We start from the raw sequence: 17,378 nt of genomic DNA on the forward strand, positions 1-17,378 counted from the left end.
AATTGAGTAATTGATGTAGACTTGTGTTAAGTTAAAAGGTGCAGTGCAATTTTATTAAGATCGTAAGCAGTATGGGAACATTTAAGTGAACTCAAGATTCACCATATTCAGTTGGTCAAGAACTTGGGAAGTGGGACTTCCCTGGTGGCACAGTGGTTAAGAATCTGCCTGCCAATTCAGGGGACACGGGTTCGAGCCCTGGTCCGGGAAGATCCCACATGCTGTGGAGCAACTAAGCCCGTGCGCCACAACTACTGAAGCCTGTGTGCCTTAGAGCCCGTGCTCCACAACAAAAGAAGCCACCTCAATGAGAAGCCTGCACACTGCAACGAAGAGTAGCCCCTGCTCACCGCAACTGGAGAAAGCCCACGCGCAGCAACGAAGATCCGACACAGACAAAAATTAATAAATAAATAAATAAATAAATAAACGAACTTGGGAAGACTTGTGAGCAAACTGAAGTATTCTAAAGTTAATTTCATAAATGCAGGTTTAAATTGTTAAGGCAGTTTAAATAACTAAATTTCTAAATGGGACCAGTCATCCAAGTTTCCCTTAACAGTGAGAGCTAAATTTTACTGTATTTTATAAAATAAAGTTCTAAGTAGAATGATGCAGTTTTAAGTTAAACCTAAAAGCTTAAGGAAAACCTAAAATTTTGAATTTGAATAAAGTGGATATTAAATAAAAATAGACATAATTCAAGCAGTTTTTTATATATGTAAAAGCCAATCTCAATTACAGTAAAAGATGTTTGTCTTACATTAGAACTTTGATGTATCTTTTCTTTTAAGCAGTCGTTTGCTCCTTACATTCAGCCGACAACAGGTATTCTTTGTTGCCGAGATGGGGAAACAGAGGCAGAGGAAGGGAGAAGTGGCCTTGGCAGCAGAACCAGAGCCAGCACTGGACTTGGTCACGCATCTGCCACCTGCCTCCACGGCCTGACCCGTCCACTGTTTCGTTTGCCTCTTGAGTGAGTGTCCTTATTACAGGTGAAGTGAAACCTCATAAAGCAAATTTACCCTTTTTCTCCAGAAGTGATTATGTGACTCATTGAAATCACAATGACTCTTCATTTTCCCTTTCAGAGGCAGCATCACATTCTTGGACCATAATGGGGTGGAAAGCCGCCACTTGGCCCAGGAGATTTAGCCTGATTTCTGGGAAAGAGGCAGCCTGGCTTCTCAGCCATAAATAGGTTATTAAGACAAAATACATTGAGATCAAATGGCCCCCGATTCCCAGCTAAGCTTATCCTCAGGACTGTGACATCCTGCCCGCAGGACAATGAGGGCCAGGAGAGAGCACAGCTCCCTGGAGAGAGGGTGGGGAGTGAGAACAGTGGCCTTGGTCGAGAGGCCTAGATTCGGGCCTTTGCTTTGTCCTTGTCTGGCCCAGCCACCGGGGCAAACCCCTCCCCCCCGCCCCCCCCCACCCGCGGGGCCAGCTTTGTCATCTGAGAAACGGGGTGAATGTTGGCCTCTGCATGAATCAAAAACTTGTCAGAGTGCAGTGAAAACAACACACGAAAGCCCTTTGTAACATTAAAAAAAAGCCTGGTTGTACCGACACAGGAGTGGCTTCCTGGGAGCAGACTGGTTACACTAGGTCATTTAGGGCTCTGATGTTTTCAGTGGCTCTGTCCTCAGCGCAAACCCATCCCTGGGCCCAGTGGGCTTCAAAGGCTGGAGTTAGACTCTGTGAACCGCCGGCCAAGGCCAACCACTGACTTTGGAGCCTCACTTCAGCTATTCTTTCCTTCTGAAGAAAGGGGAGACTGTCCCCGACGGAGCTGGTTGGCCGCGGGGCACATGTTCCCAACAGGCTCAGCTGTAACTGCTCCGTGCTTACGAAGTTGCAGGGACAGTTGAACAAGAAACACAATGGCGCTCTCGTCCCTTGGGGGCATTAATCAAGGATTTGAAAAGGATCGGTCCCCTAGAGACTAAATCCTGATTTCTGAAACTCCAGCTGAAAGGAGGAGAGAGGAAAACTGACCACATTCCCGAACGGTCAGGGAGTTTAAGCAGGATGATTGCCTGGAGAGAAAGGAGGCCTCTCTGAGGCTCAGCCCATGGCTGGGCAGGGTCAGACTGGCTGGGGGGGCCCTGGGGCGTCCGCATCCTCACTGCGGGTAACCCACTCTCCCCGTCCATAACCTGCTGCCAATTCACACGCATGCATTCGGTTTAAGAGATTACTCCCCGTGGTTGGCAGGCTTCTCCCATGGCCCCCGAGATTCCTGGCCGCGGTGTACACACACCTCCGCAGTGATTCTGGCAAACAGGAGTCTAGGTACCACAGAGGAGGGAATTGCAGATGTAATTAAGAGCCCAAGTCAGCTGACCTTAAGAGAGGGGGATTATCCGGGTGGGCCTGAGTCCTTTAAGGCAGAGTTTTCTCCAGCTGGTCCCAGAAGAAGAGGTCAGAGCTCTGAGTGTGAGAAGGACGCGTCCCGCCTTGAAGATGGAGGCGGGAACGCGGGTGGCCCCCGCGGACAGCCAGAGGGAAATGGGGACCTGCGGACGGCCACGGGAACTGAATTCTGCCCACGAGAAAGGGCTCGGAAGCGGGTTTTTCTCCAGAGCCTCCCGGTGAGAACTCAGCCCGGCTGACACCTTGGTTCAGCCTCGTGAGACCCTGAGCAGAGAACCCAGTCTCGCTGCGTGACCTCTGACCTACAGAACAGCAAGCTAGTAGATGGGCAGTGTCGAAGCCCCTCGCTGTGCGGTGATGCTTCCGCCACCTGGCAGTTGGGCCGTTCCTGTCACTAAGGTAATTAGCAGCTGATTACACGGCCGAATCAGTTTGGGAGTCTTCTCATTTAGTGAGCTCTCCAGCATCTATAATTACTTTTTAATTTTTAAAAACTTTTCATTTTGAATTAATTTCAGACTTACAAAAATGTTGTAAACAGTACCAAGAGTTCTCAAATACCCTTCACTCCAATTTCCCAATTGTTATATAAACACAGCACAATTATCGAAATCTGGAAATTAACACTGGCACAATCCTATTTAAATTTCCCCGACTGTCCTACTGGTGTCCCCTTTGTGGTCCAGGACGCAGTGCAGGAACCCTTCAGTCCTCCTCAGTCTTTGTCCTTTGTGATTTTAACGTTTTCGAAGAAGTACTGGCTAGTTATTTTGTAGAACGCCCCTTATTTTAGGTGCCTGATGTTTCCTCAGGATTAAATTCAAATTATGCATTTTTGGCAAGAACACTGAAGGTGTCATCCTGTGTCCTTCTCAGTGCCTTGTGTCAGGAGGCACACAGTGTCGATTTGGTCCATCACTGGAGGCGTTCACTTTGATTGCTTGGTTAAGGCAGCTGCCGGGTTTCTCCCCAGTAAAGTTGCCTTCTTCCCCTTTGTCATTAACAACTACCTTGTGGGAGATACTGTGAGACTGTCAGTATCCTGTTTCTCATCGTATTTTTGCTCACTAATTTCAGCAACCACTGATGATTCCTCTGTGAAACAATCACTACTGTGGGATTTGCCAAACAGTGACTGTCCTAGTCTACGATTCCTTCTACATTTATTAGCTAGAATTCTTTTTCTTTTTAGAGTTTTAAATCTTTATCTTTTTATTTGGGATTGAAGCTGAAGAATAGTAAACCAATTAGATAAAAAAGCAAAAAGTCTAAATATCAGTAATTGTGTTCTACAGCTTCTCCACGAAGAATAGTATTAGAGGGAAAACACTTTAACTGAAATAAGAACTTTAATTACAATATGAGGTAGTTATGGAGAAATGTTGTTTTTGATACTTGGAAAAAATTTGAGTTGATGCATTTATATGAATGGCAGGATTTTTTTTTTAACATCTTTATTGGAGTATAATTGCTTTACAATGGTGTGTTAGTTTCTGCTTTATAACAAAGTGAATCAGCTATATGTATACATATATCCTCATATCTCCTCCCTCTTGCATCTCCCTCCCACCCTCCCTATCCCACCCCTCTAGGTGGTCACAAAGCACCAAGCTGATATCCCTGTGCTATGCGGCTTATTAGCTAGAATTCTAATAATTTCTATAAATTTTAGAAATCATTAATTTCCATAAATCCTAGAATTTGTGAGGAAGAGCATTCCCTCTGCTCCCACTTATTTACTCATGTACCTATTTCTTTACGTCAGCGTGGACTCACAGAGTCTTTATTCTATGGGTCAGAACCCATTGCCATCATGATTTATCTTGTTGCTCAAACTGTCCCAGAAGAGCCCTTTCAGGTTGGCCCCCGGGTCTTTCAGACGCGTCCCCGTCACTTGTTGGCACCTCAGCATAAAAGTTACTTATTTCTTGGCACCCTAACATGTTCCAGGCTCATCTTTCCTGCTCCAACCCGCCAAGATCTCCTGGGCCCTTTAATCAGAGAACAGTATTTAGAAACCAAGATCTGTGAGTTAGACGTGTCCATAGAACTGTTTTTTTAAAAATTTTATTGACGCACAGTTGATTTACAGTGTTGTGTTAATTTCTGCTGTTCAGCTAACTGACTCATATATATTCTTTATATGTATATATATATATATATATATATATATATTCTTTTTCATAGTCTTTTCCATTATGGTTTGTCACAGGATATTGAATATAGTTATCTGTGCTATACAGTAGGACCTTGTTGTTTATGTATCCTATATATAATGGTTTGCATCTGCTAATCCCAAACTCCCAATCCTTCCCTCCCCTAACCTCCTCCCCATTGTCAACCACAAGTCTGTTCTCTATATCTGTGATTTTGTTTCCGTTTTATAGATATGTTGATTTGTATCATATTTTAGATTCCACATATAAGTGATATCATATGGTATTTGTCTTTCTCTTTCTGACTTACTTCACTTAGTATAATAATCTCTAGGTCCATCCATGTAGCTGCAAATGGCATTATTTCATTCTTCTTTATCCATTCACCTGGTGATGGACCATCCATCCATGGTGATGGACCATTGTTTCCATATCTTGGCTATTTCCATAGAACTACTCTTAATGGTCATAGTTTTCTCTGATACTGTGGATCATTAATCTTTTCATCGTCACACACGCGCGCGCGCACACACACACACACACACACACACACACACACACACACAGACTCACATTTTGGTAAAACGCAGAGTCACTGGGAGCTCATCCCCCGGCAGCTGGACTTCTCTTGCTGCACTTGACCCCCCTGAACCAGCCCCTACGTTTCCTGGGCCAGCCACACACTCCCACCCTGTGCCTCCCCAGGAGTTCCTATCATTTACCTCCTCTGCTGGGACCCTTCCCATTCACTACCCTGGGGACCCTGAAAGTAGCCTCTCTCCGCTTCCAGCTCTATTAATATTAATATCATTAAGAGTAACTACCTTTTGTTGGGTCCTTGTGCTCCAGGCAAACATGAGTTTGAATCCTTACAGCGATGCACAAAGAAGGCAGTATCCCCATTTATAGACCGACAACAGAGTCTCCAAGAGGGTGTATCACACAGCCAGAGTAGGAGGCACACTGTGGCGATTCTCACTCTCCACCCCTGCTCTTTGCGTCCACCCTTCCCCGTGCTGGCTGTACGTCTGCCTTTTGGCAAACACCGAGGAGCTGGAAGCTTAAACCATGCCGAAGGGCAAAGAGTGAGGGGGCGGCCGGGCCATGGGAGCCAGTGCAGTGGGGACAGCCCCTGGTCTCCCCTCGCTGGCAGTTTGGTGGAGGCGGGGGTGGGCCCTGCCCCCGGCACCTTCCTCTTCCTTCCTCTTTCACACACACACACTTCTTTTTACCATTGTTCCTGACCCCCATCAAAAGTTCCCAGCTCCCTTCTTTGGCCTGGGAACCCTTCACCGGAGACAAAGCCTTACATTCTATAATTAGAGAGACAAGGCTTGAAAATGCAGATGCCCAAATACCTGGGAAGGGAAAGGCTGTGGTAGGGACAGTGAGTTGCCAGGGGTACAGAGTGTTAGATCTCTTCCTATTTGAGTGCTACCGTCCCTCTGAGAGGGCATGAAAGTCTTCTGCCTATGAATCGGAAAAGAAATCTGGGTAGGGGACCCTTTTCTTCCTGCAGTGAGAAAACCAGAGGCTGTGGCCTGGGCACTTCCTGCCAAGAGCCTGGGAACAGGTCACCAAAACCAGGAGGAAGGCAGCTCATGCCCTGGGTAAACAGAGCCCAAGATTCTGATCTAGCTCCTCCGGGGCCTTCACCTCACCGCTGAGTTTCACTTTTCAAGGACGGTCTGGAAGCAGGAGAACCAGCTACATCCTTATGACCTGGGCACCCTGCTAGATGGGCCAGTTCTTAGGCCCCGCCCCAGACTGAATCAGAAACGGGGGCTGAGGCCCAGCGATCCATGCGGGCAGCCCTCTAACCTCCTCTCCTGCCTGCAAGTTGGGGTGCCTCAGGACCTCAGGTGACCTCAGATTATGCTGCTGGCGGTGACCATCCTAAACTAATGATAAACTGGGGCCTGGAGGAGGCCTTGGAGTTTCCTCATGGTTGTAGCAATTAGGCTAGATTTTAAAAACACCACTTTGAGGTACTAAGAGGTCCTTAGGAGAGGAGCAGTGTTGAATCAATAGTGCCTTAGATTAAGAACAGAAATGTCAGCAGACACAATTGAAATTTGGTGAACACTGATGAAATGACTTAGTTTATGACTCATGCTACATTGTTGACAGGGCCTGGGAATTTATTCTCAATTTCAAATTGCTTCCAATCTTTCCTCCACGTCTGAAAACCAGAGGGCCATGACCCACCACCCCAGCCCAATTCCCCCCAGTGCTGGTGGTGGTGAGATAGTGCTTCAGCAAATCCAGCCGTCCACGCCACTCTTATCTCTTGCGTGAACTTGCCTGGGCTGTTTCTTCCCTTCTGCAAGGGACAAGCAGAAGCCCTCTGAGTTATAAGATGTTGACATCAATCCTTGCTGGCTGCCTCTGACTGGTGGTGAAAGAACAAATGTTCTCAGGATTGTTAAACAAGCACTACAAAAATCTGAGAGGGCTGCTCTCTGAACACAGGATGGTAACTAGACTGTAAGGAGTCCTGCGTTCTTTTTCCTGCTGGCGTTAGACTCAAAGCCGAGGTCAGGCTGCATGAACCTGAACCCTTCTGACACCCAATGTGTGGGTTTTCCACACCAACAGCCAGTTGTCCAGCCCTCTGGACACTAACTGGATGTCCTGCAACTCAACTCCGTCCTGAAACTACCAGGGTTTAGCCCACATCCCACAGGTTACGGCCTCAGTCCCGCAAGACTGCCCCACTACAGATGCCCAGGGTACCCATCTTCTGTCCAATTTGGCTACGAAGTCTGGGGATCCTCCAGCCCCGTCCTTTCAGGTTCGATAATTTGCTAGAATGACTCACAGAACCCAGAAAAGTACTTCACTTGCTATTATCAGTTCGTTATAGAGGATGCAAGTCAGGAGCAGCCACGTGGAGGAGATGCACGGGGGGAAGGTGAGAGGGCAGAGGCATGCGGAGCCTCCGTGCCCACCCTGGGTGCTCCACCCTCCCAGCGCCTCCATGTGCCCACCAACCAGAAGCTCTCCGAGCCTCATCATGGTGGGGTTTTTACTGAGGTTTCATTTTGTAGGTATGATTGATTAAATCATTGGCCATTGGTGATTGAACTCAATTTCCAGTCCTCTAATCGTGCTTGGTCTTCTGGCCACCAGCCCCTCTCCTGAAGCTATCTAGGGGCCCCCAGCCACCGGTCCTCTCCTTAGCATATAGAAGATCACTCCAGAGATTCCAAAGGTTTTAGGAGCTCTGTGTCAAGAACCGGTGAAAAAGACCAAACATAAATTTCTTATCGTAGCACAATCAGTCATGTGAGTCCATAGGGCAGTAAAGGTGCCAACCAGAAGGGTGCAAGGCCCGTCCTCTCAAAGTGCATGTCCTCTGGCTTCAGAATGACTCACAGCAGTCTGAGTCCGAGATGTGCGGTCTTGACACTTCATCTGGCCTTAGATACAATCTGCCTTCCGTGGCAGCTAAGCCCACTGAGTAAAGTGCACGTCCACCAGGCATTATGGTCGTGGCAGGGAAAAGGGCAGAGGGAGCTGGCCATTGCTCCCAGCACTGAATCTGGGACTCCCCCAGCATCCCTCACTTCCTGCTCCTCTCAGGCAGACTGATTCCTACACTCATCAGGGCTCACCATCTGGATCTCCAGCGGGGTCCATGCAACAGTGTCTTTCCAGGAGGCTCTACCATGTTCCCAAGCCAGCTGACAATACAGTATCTGACCCAATGGCTACTTCCTTCTCCCTTCAAAAGGGGGTGGGGAGAGTTCGGACTATTAATCATAAAAGACAACAGGCTGAACAACTGATTCTGATTAAGAAAAGATTCAAAAAAAAAAAAAAAACCCACCAAACCATTGGCTCTGACTTTTCCAGCTCACCTGGATGGTTTTTTTCACTATATAGAAAGTGGGCCAATTGCTATCTGCATGGGTGCTTTAAATATTAGATCAGGAGATTGTGGCAACACCGGTCTTCAAACTGCAATGTGAAACAGCACTTGTCACAGGAATTAACTCTTACCTGACTGGAAGGATGACCTGCCTTTGAGACTTTTGAGTCCGCCAAATAATAAAGCATTTTCTCAGGTGCGGATCTTCCCAAAGGCAAAATAAATAGTAATGTGAGGGGTGAGCCCCCTCCCCCATTTCTCTGGGTTATAGTTCCTTAAGTCCCACTACCATCATTATTTTTTAACATATTTATTGAGTTGTGTGTGGGATTGCTCCCTCCAGCCCTCACTTAATTTCAAGTCAAGTCAACCAGCCTTTGAGCGGACTCCTGGGTCTGAGGACAAAAAGATTAAAATGGAATAAAGTTCCCCAAATACTTCCAGGGATGATGTCCTCCAACCGCCCAAAGGCGTGGATGAGTGAGTTGCTTTTCTTCCCGATCAGGAGTTTCCTTTCCGCCCAGGGGCGTCAGGAGAGGCAGGCCCAGCTCCGTTGCACGGCGTGGGGGGCTCGCGACCCAGACCCCGGCTCGGGCTGGGGAGGCCGCCGGCGTGCTGCCCGGCCGGGAGCTCAGGGGTTAAGCGGTTTCCGCGAGGCCCGCCCCGGGGCCGCGCTTCCCGCTTCGCCGCGGTTCCTCCCTCTGCCGGTGACGCCCCGGCCTTTGCCCAAATATGTCCCTTTCCCCCCTCCCTCGCCCAGCACCCGGCGCCCGTAGGCACCCCCGAGCCGCGGGGCTGGCACTCGGACGTCGCCCGGCCTCGGTGTCCCGGGCCGGCCCTGCCGGGAGCTCCCCTCCAGGATGCCCTTCCGGAAAGGTAGGCGGAGTGCCCCCCCTAGCGCTCCCGGGCCGGAGCGGGAGACCTGCGCCGCCAGGTGCCGGGGGCGGCCGGGAGGGCGCGGGGCCAGGACCCGCACTGCCCCTCTCCTGCCGCATCGCCACTCCGACCCCACGTCGCCCCCTCCGGGCACTCGGCGGCCGACCCCACGTGCCGGAGCCGGTGCGCAGAGCCGGCGCGCAGAGCCGGCGGCGGAGGCGGCGCGCAGAGCGCGGTCGCGGTAGTTGGACCGCACCCGGATTGCGCCGCAGCAAGTTCTGAGATGCAGGTGGAATCGGGTTCTCCCGGCGGACTGGAGATTTGGGGCGGGGGGGTGGATTGTTCTACGGTGGCGAGAGGTTTGCAGCGTGGGGTCCCGGCGGCGCGCTCGGATTGCGGTCTGAGTCTCCGGGAGGGAGTGGAGGGCGAGGGGTTAGGGGGGGCAGCTCGGCGGTGTGGAAGCAGGTCCGAGTGCGGGTCCTGTCTTCGGCCTTTTCTACCCTCTGACTCTCGGGAAGTCATTTAACCACCCGGAGCCTCAGTTTCTTCATCCGCAAAACGAGCGCGTGACCCGGGACGGCCGTGTGGGGACCGGGACGGGTGAGAGGCGCGCGGCGCAGCATGCGGAGGCGCGGGGAAACGGCCGACCGGGCAAGACCTGCCTCCCTGTGCCTGGCAGCTGGCACCCAGCGCCCCACCTGGCCCACCTGCACCGCGGGCTGGGTGCGCGAGGCCTGTCGGAAAATCCCAGATGCTCGCGGGTCCCCATTTACCGGGCAGGGCGATGGAGGCCCTGCTGTGCCCAGGGCGCTGCAGAGCTGGGCCGGGACTTGCCACCCTCAGGTCGGAGCCTAGGATGGAGGAGACTCGTTTTACTTTCCGAACAGAGCTGATTGGCTCCTCCTGCTTTTTCTGTTTGTGTTGGAAGGGGTTTGGGCTCGGTTACCCATTGTCACTCTGACCCAAGGCTTCCCCACCCCCACCTGGGTACCACTGACCGGGGCGAAAAGAGAGTAAGCCGAGACTCCCTCCCAGGCACCCGGGTACCTGGGACTGGCTGCGTGGCTTCTCGCCGCTGCCTCCACCCCACCTTTCTGGCCGCCTCTTCACTTCTCTCATAATCCCCATGCATCGTCAGGTTAATGCTACGGTTGCCAGTATTACCTTATTGGCCTTTGTCCCTTAAACGGAGGTTGCTAAGGTTCCACTGTGAGGTCCCGGTTGTGAAGATACATGGTTGGCACTCCCTGTGCTGTGGGGCTGTTGAGAAGGAAGGTGAAAGCCACGAGCAGGGACCGAGGCTTCAGTCGGATCCTCAGCTGATGACGTGTGGTCCCAAACTCACCGTCTTCATTGGCTCCATTATTCCATATATAACGGCAACGCCGTGTCCCTGGACGTTCCCCCGAGTCCCCAGCTGACCTCATTTAGCTGCAGTGTGAATGGTCATTTATCTGCTGTGTTCTGTGGCCTCTGGAGGCAAACTCCTAGGAGGCAAAGTGCCCGTTTACTTGTCACGGAGCTGGAGGGAGCCTTATGCAGCAGGCTTAAGTACCTGGGCTGTTGAGTGAGTGTTCACCTGTGAAGGTTTCCCTGTGTGATGGCATCATTAGGTCACATGCGACAGACGTCTGTCTGCCCGCTGCCAACCACGTTAAGCTTTGATTTTTTTTTTTCTAATCTGAAGAGAACACTGCTGCCTGGAGAGGTGAATCCTGCCCCTCCTGATTCCTAAAGGTCCAGGGTGTGAGAAACAGGCGTTGCTGGGTTTTCTGGAAGCTTTGGTGTGAGCCAGGGCAGGGGCCCTGGAGGGCTTGCTTCCAGCCCAAGGCAGAACCTCCCCACTTGGCTTGGTCGGAACCTCCTGCTGAGAAGTGAACACAGCAAGTGGAAATGATGGCGAGGCCGGGCTTGTTCAATCTGGTGATGAGACGTCATCTGGACCTGCCTGGAGGTGGAAAGGTGGGCCCGTGACCCGGGATATGGCACCCCACCCCTGGAACTGTCCCGGTGCTGCAGACTTCAGCATATGTATATATATGGAATATATATACAGTATATATTCAGACTTCAGTATATATATACTCTTTTATACTTAAAAAAATTTTTGAACCATCTGAATCTACTAACTATTCAAAAAAAGTAATTTAAAAAATGGGAAATGAAAAGACTTTTGCTTCTCTCCCCGCAAAACGAAGAGAAGCCAGATGGAGAAGGACTTCCTTGTAGCTAACGTCTAGAAGGTTAATTGACCGCTGATTCCCTTCCCAGGCTGTGTTTCTGTGTCTTGACAAGTAAGACTCGGGGACCAGCTGGGTCAGGGCCTGGCAGGAAGCACACGCCCGCTCATATAGGGCAAGTTGAGAAGAATTTCATGAAGGGCCTGTTACAAAGGTTTGGGTTAGGGTAGAGGAAAACCACAGGGGATATTGCAGAAGCCCAGGCAGTCCCACCCCAGGCCTGAGGGGTGAGGGTCGAGCAGTCACTGGAGCCAGTGGCCCAAGGGGGGCTGCCCCTCCCTGGAGGATGCAGGCGGCTTGTGGCCCCACAGAGGCCCCACGCTGCTCCCTCCCTCTGACCCCAGGACATGGGCGGCCGAGGGACAGGGAGCCTGTCGTGTGTGTGCAGGTCAGCCTGCGGGGACCGGAGCCGGGTGGATTTGCCCTTCGTGACAGCGGATCTGGGGGAACAAACAGATGACCAGCTGATCTTTGGTACTCGTCCTGGGCCTTGCCTGTGAGAGGCTTGATCAATGGCACTGAATATAATTAGGGCAGAGTTCAGTGACTGCACGCCACTCACTCGCTCGCTCATTCATTCATTCGTTCGTTCATTCATTCATTCATTCATTTTCTAGACGGAGCGCCTGCTCTGCGCCGGGCACGCTCGAGGTTCTCTGTGAATGACAGACTTGGCAGTTCCCTCGCCGCAGTCACACCTCCCCGGCGTGGTCCACCTGCTGTGATCATGGCCAGCAGGGACCGTGTAGCCTGAGATGGGTGAATGGTGGGGCGGGGTGGCGGGCAGTAGCTGATGGTGCCCTTCCCCGCCGGCTGAGGGGATGGCATGCGGGCACCGCGTTCACACTCACATCCACCCTGGCCTCTCTGCTTGGTGGCTCCAGGGTGCTGGGCGCTAGTGGGGCGAACAGAGTCCGACCCTCAGCCGAGCTGCTGGAATTTTGAGATGGGCTTGAGTAAGAAGGAAATGCCCTGACGTGGACCATTAGGGAAACTCGTGAGAACAAAGGGGTGGGAAGAACTTAGGTGGGCCCCAGGAGGAAGGTGGTGAACGGGGTTATTAAAGCTGGAAACTTCTCCGTCTGGAGGATGTTAAAGGCAGGCTAGATGGTGATTTTCTAGGGGGTTGAGGAGTGCTCTGTTCAGAGACTGTGGTCTTGGCTAAATTCTCGAGGTCCCTTTCGGGTGGAGAAGCTGAAAAAAATGTCTTCAGATGGTGGAGTCCTAAGTATTCCTGCACATCCTAACTTCAGTAGGGATGGGGATAGGGGTGAAGGTTCTAATAATAAATAACAGTAAGAAACCAAACACACTTAGGGACCACCTTCCAGGTCCTGTGCTGAGTGCTTTGCACGTGTGCATTTGTCCTCACAACTACCCCAGGGGCTATTATTTCCACTGTGAAGGTGAAGGAAGTGAGGCTCAGAGAGGCTCCGTACACAACCGTCAACTCGTGTGCTGAGCAGCGCTGGACTGAGGCTCTGCCTTTCCGGCTCGGACCCCAGTGACGGGCTAGCCTGGGATGTGGTATGATGTGTGTCAGGCTGAGACCGTACAGTGTGATAAGTCTGCCGTTATGAACATCAGACGTCTTCCACGTTAGAAATGAGCCGAGAGACAGACTTAGATGCCTGACTCTTCTGAATCCTTGAGAGAGGCAGGTGGAAGGGATGGGACTACACGTGGGGACAGTCGGGGTTCCCCTCTCTCCCGTGGCCCCAAGGGCACAGCTGTCAGGGGCTGGACTCATAACATGGGTCTGGTGTCGTGGAGATGATAGGCCAGCCAGATGTCAGGTCACAGCTGCCCAGGAACTGCCCCGTCCCCTGCTGGGCACGGAGGCAAAGACAAGTCCCACTGTTGCAGGAGATGCAGCACCTTAGGGGTTCCTGCAGGTGAGCTGCTTGCAGCGGGAACTCCATCGCAGTTAGGTCAGCATTTTTGGACCCAAATCCGGGACCTCTCCTTCCTTTCACTCCCAGTAGAAGTGCAAAGAGCAGATCCCGACTAGACTCGGCAGGGCTGGGCTGGTCCCTGGTCCTTTCATCCCTCCCCTGAGCTCTGGTGCTGGGCTGGCACCGCCCTCCACTCTGGGGCCCTGCGGGCGGGCTCTGTCCTCAGGCACACTTTCCTCCCTTGGGGCCTGGCAGCTTGCTGGGCAGGACGGGCTCCATTTCAGACACTACTGCCCCAGGGAAGCACCCGCCAACCAGGCTGGGCCTGCCCGTTTCCATCAGGGCCTCTGTCTCCAGGTTTCCCTTCTGAATCCTCTGCTTTGTCTTCTCAGGCCTTTGATCCCTGGGCTGCGCCCTTCTAATGCCTTCCCATTATCTTAAAGTGCGTCCTCTGCTGTGGTCTGTGTCCTCAATGTCCAGTAGTGGCCACCAGGGTCCCTGTGCTCCCACATCTGTGCTTCCCTCCTGCATCCTCTCCCCTCTGAGGACCCAGCCACACCCTCCCAGGTGCTGCCATCCTTCACGGTACATTTGCACACGTGTGGATATACACGTGGGCACGTGCAGGCTTCTGGTGGTTCCTTAAGGCCCTGCTCAAGTTCAAGTCTTCTCTGCCCTGTTTTCCATCTATTCTATGCAGATGGGGCTCTTGCAGGCAGTTACTTGTCCTCACACTTAATTGTCCTCAATTTGGGGGAGGGTCTAGATCTCATACTTCTGTCTGGCCAGGTGATAGCAAGTGCTTCATAAATCCTTTGCCTGGTTAATTTGTCCAAAACTCCATTTTCTTCTGCAGTGAGTAGTTGCAGAGCCGAAGTAAGACCGTCAGATCCCTAAAAGATTAGGGTCATCGTCCCACATGTAATTTAAAATAAAGACAATACCAAGTCATAAATGTAAGCAAGGTGGACACTCTTCTGATTTTTACTATGGTCACGATTTTGGTGCTTTTGGGTGAAATAGCAGGGTCCAAACAACAGTAACAACAGCACCTGATGCTGTGTGCCTGAGTGTGTTAGCACCTTGGTTAGTTCAGACCTGGGAGCCCCGTGCAAGCAGGCGCTCTTCTCCTTGTGGAGCTAAAAGTACCACATGCTCAGGAATTGTACATCCGCGAAGCATCCAAGCATGCGTCATCCCTTTACCTCCCCTGCAAGGAATGTGAATCTTTAACTTCACAGGACTTTCCCAGGGCAGGGCCTGGGTGGTCACCTCTGTCCCAGCTCCTGGCACCTACGCGGGTGACCTCCTGTTTCCTCCTTATCTGCATCGGATTCCTGGGAGGTGCCGGAATCAGCACCTGGGGGCCCTACAAGAGGCAGGCAGAGTCTGTCTTCCTGTCCTTCCCAATTGCTGCATTTAGATGAAAGCTGGATAAAACGAACACAGGAAGTCACAAAGTCACAGGAGAAACCCGGGAAGAGCAGGGGGAGGGGCACAGGGAGTGAGGGGAGGGGGGAAAAGGAGGGGAGGGGAGGGGAGGGAGGTCAGGAGTGCTCCCACCCCTGGCCCCTGGCCGGCAAGCTGTTCTGCAGGAGTTGAGGTCCGAGGTCTGTAACCTAAGAGCCCGGGTCTTTTATAACCTCTGCCGCCCGGCCCGCAGTGTGACGGCCCCAGGTGATGATCGGCAGAGACCAGGAGGAGGAGGAGCGAGTCGGCGTTTGCAGACAGGCTCTTCTCTCAGTGTTTATTCATCATTGTTGGGACAGTCCTGAGAGCGGCTGGGGCAGGGCAGGTACCCACAGGTGGCAGAAGTGACGCGGAAGCTGCAGGAAGCAACTAAGGATGTGGGGCCGTGCCCTCAACAGGAGTCAGATGTATGCTGTTGGGGAGACACCCCGGCCGGGCGCTGGGAGACCCAGTGGTGGCAGGTCCACCGTGTTGGTGACGGGCTGGGTCTCAGGGCCACCCCTGGATGGCGCTCGGCCTCGGTTGACCCATCTGGAAACAAAGGGGGTGAAGTGAGATTCCCTGCAGCTCCGGTCCAGAGACTGATGCTTCCCAGTTGCTGGGACGCTTGTCACACATGCGCCCCGTCTCCCCCTCCGAGCTCCTTGGCTAAGCCGGGCCACGGGAGGCTGGGGGTCCCTACTGGGCCGGGTTCTCCAGGGACTCTGTCCCGGGCACCCTGGCCTGTCTCTCCAGCAGCTTCAGGCGGGAGGCGAGTGGCAAATGATGGCATCTTGGGCGTGCGGTCTCTGGTCTCTTCACTCCTCCGCCTACGACTTCAGGACGGAAATTGGACCAAAAGGAAGTCGGCGTTGGAGCCCGCCTTCTGTGGAAGCACACGGTACCCTTCTGGAACCTGCCCGTGATGTCAGGCCGACGTCATCCTGGGTCTGCATCCTGCAGGGAGCTCGCGGCCACCATCTCTTTGCGGGTCTCCCCAGAGTCTAAAGGAATCACCAGTAGCAGGGCCTTCCGTGCGGAACTTCAGCAAAGAGTGACCGAGCCTCACGTGCTCACAGGGGGCCTGGGGAAGAGCTGTAGATCATGTATATCAAAAATCGAAGCCCCGGGGACTTCCCTGGCTGTCCAGTGGTTAAGACTTCGCCTTCCAATGCAGTGGGTGCGGGTTCAATCCCTGGTTGGGGAGCTAAGATCCCACATTCCTTGGGGCCAAAAAACCAAAATATAAAACAGAAGCAATATTGTAACAAACTCAATAAAGACTTTGAAAAATGGTCCACATGGACTTCCCTGGTGGTGCAGTGGTTAAGAATCCGCCTGCCAACGCAGGGGACACGGGTTCGAGCCCTGGTCCGGTAAGATCCCACATGCCATGGAGCAACTAAGCCCGTGCGCCACAACTACTGAGCCTGCGCTCTAGAGCCCGCGAGCCACAACGACTGAGCCCACATGCTACAACTACTGAGACTGCGCGCCTAGAGCCTGTGCTCCGCAACAAGAGAAGCCACTGCAATGAGAAGCCAGTGCACCACAACGAGGAGTAGCCCCCGCTCACCGCAGCTAGAGAAAGCCTGCGCCCAGCTACGAAGACCCAACACAGCCATAAATAAATAAATGAATAAATAAGTAAAGTGGTTCATCTTATAAAAAAAATGGTCCACATCAAAAAGTCTTTAAAAAAAACTGAAGCCCTAGTGTTTCCCACGTAAGTTCAACTGTGAGCAACTTGGAAAATGCAGAGAACCGCAAAGAAGAGCATGAAAGCCGTTCATCATTTCACGACCTGCAGAGAACAGTTCCAGGATTCCTCCTGGTGACAAGGCCGGTGGAGGGACAGCAGTAAGAGGAGCAAACCCCCATCCCACTGGCCTGAACCAGCACGTCTGGCTCCTGCCTGCATCTGTGTCCAGACTGAGCGAGGGGGCCCAGCCTGGAGGTGTCACAGCCCTGGTCAGGGGCCAGGCAGGCGACGTCTGCGGAACGGGAGGGTTTGGGGCTGTGCTGCCCTGGCCGTCCTGCCTGGAAGTGCAGGGATGCTGATGCTTTTGAGAAAACAACCGAGGGCCGATTGCTTTGGTGCTGCCCCCAGCGATGGGATTCAGGAAGGCCTCCCGCTGAGGCATCATCCAGAGGCCTGGGGACGAGGGCCAGTCTTCACAGGAAGGGCAAGATTCCATCAGCCGGTGGGGTCGGACAGGAGCTTATCAGGGTGCCCCCATGTGGGCTTTGAAGCAGGAAGAGAGAAGGAGAGAGGTCCTGAGCACAGAAAGATGCATTTTGATGCAGACTCTTGGGAAAGCCTGGCCCTCGGCACCACGCCCCCTGACTGCTGGGGTGGCTCATGCTGTCGGGGAACAACCGGTACAGGGGCACCGTTTGTCTCATTCCTGGCCGCACATTTGGGTTAACTGGGGAGCTTTTAAAAAAAGTCGGATGCTCCAGAAATTCTGATTTAATGTTCTGGGTTGATGCCTGGGCAGAAAGATTC

General features: G+C 52.5%; 2 long non-coding RNA genes across 2 annotated transcripts in view; one reads left to right on the top strand and one right to left on the bottom strand.

Moving 5' to 3' along the window:
* Positions 1–17,378, bottom strand: part of LOC309626481 — a 188,975-nt gene that overhangs the window by 47,335 nt on the left and 124,262 nt on the right. The window lies entirely within an intron of this gene.
* LOC309626473 lies at positions 9,131–14,380 on the top strand. Its single transcript, XR_014243217.1, has 2 exons — positions 9,131–9,285; positions 10,973–14,380. It is a non-coding gene; the product is annotated as an uncharacterized lncRNA (long non-coding RNA).

This window comes from Balaenoptera borealis, assembly GCF_965194805.1.
Source record: "Balaenoptera borealis genome assembly, chromosome: 3".
Taxonomy (NCBI): domain Eukaryota; kingdom Metazoa; phylum Chordata; class Mammalia; order Artiodactyla; family Balaenopteridae; genus Balaenoptera; species Balaenoptera borealis.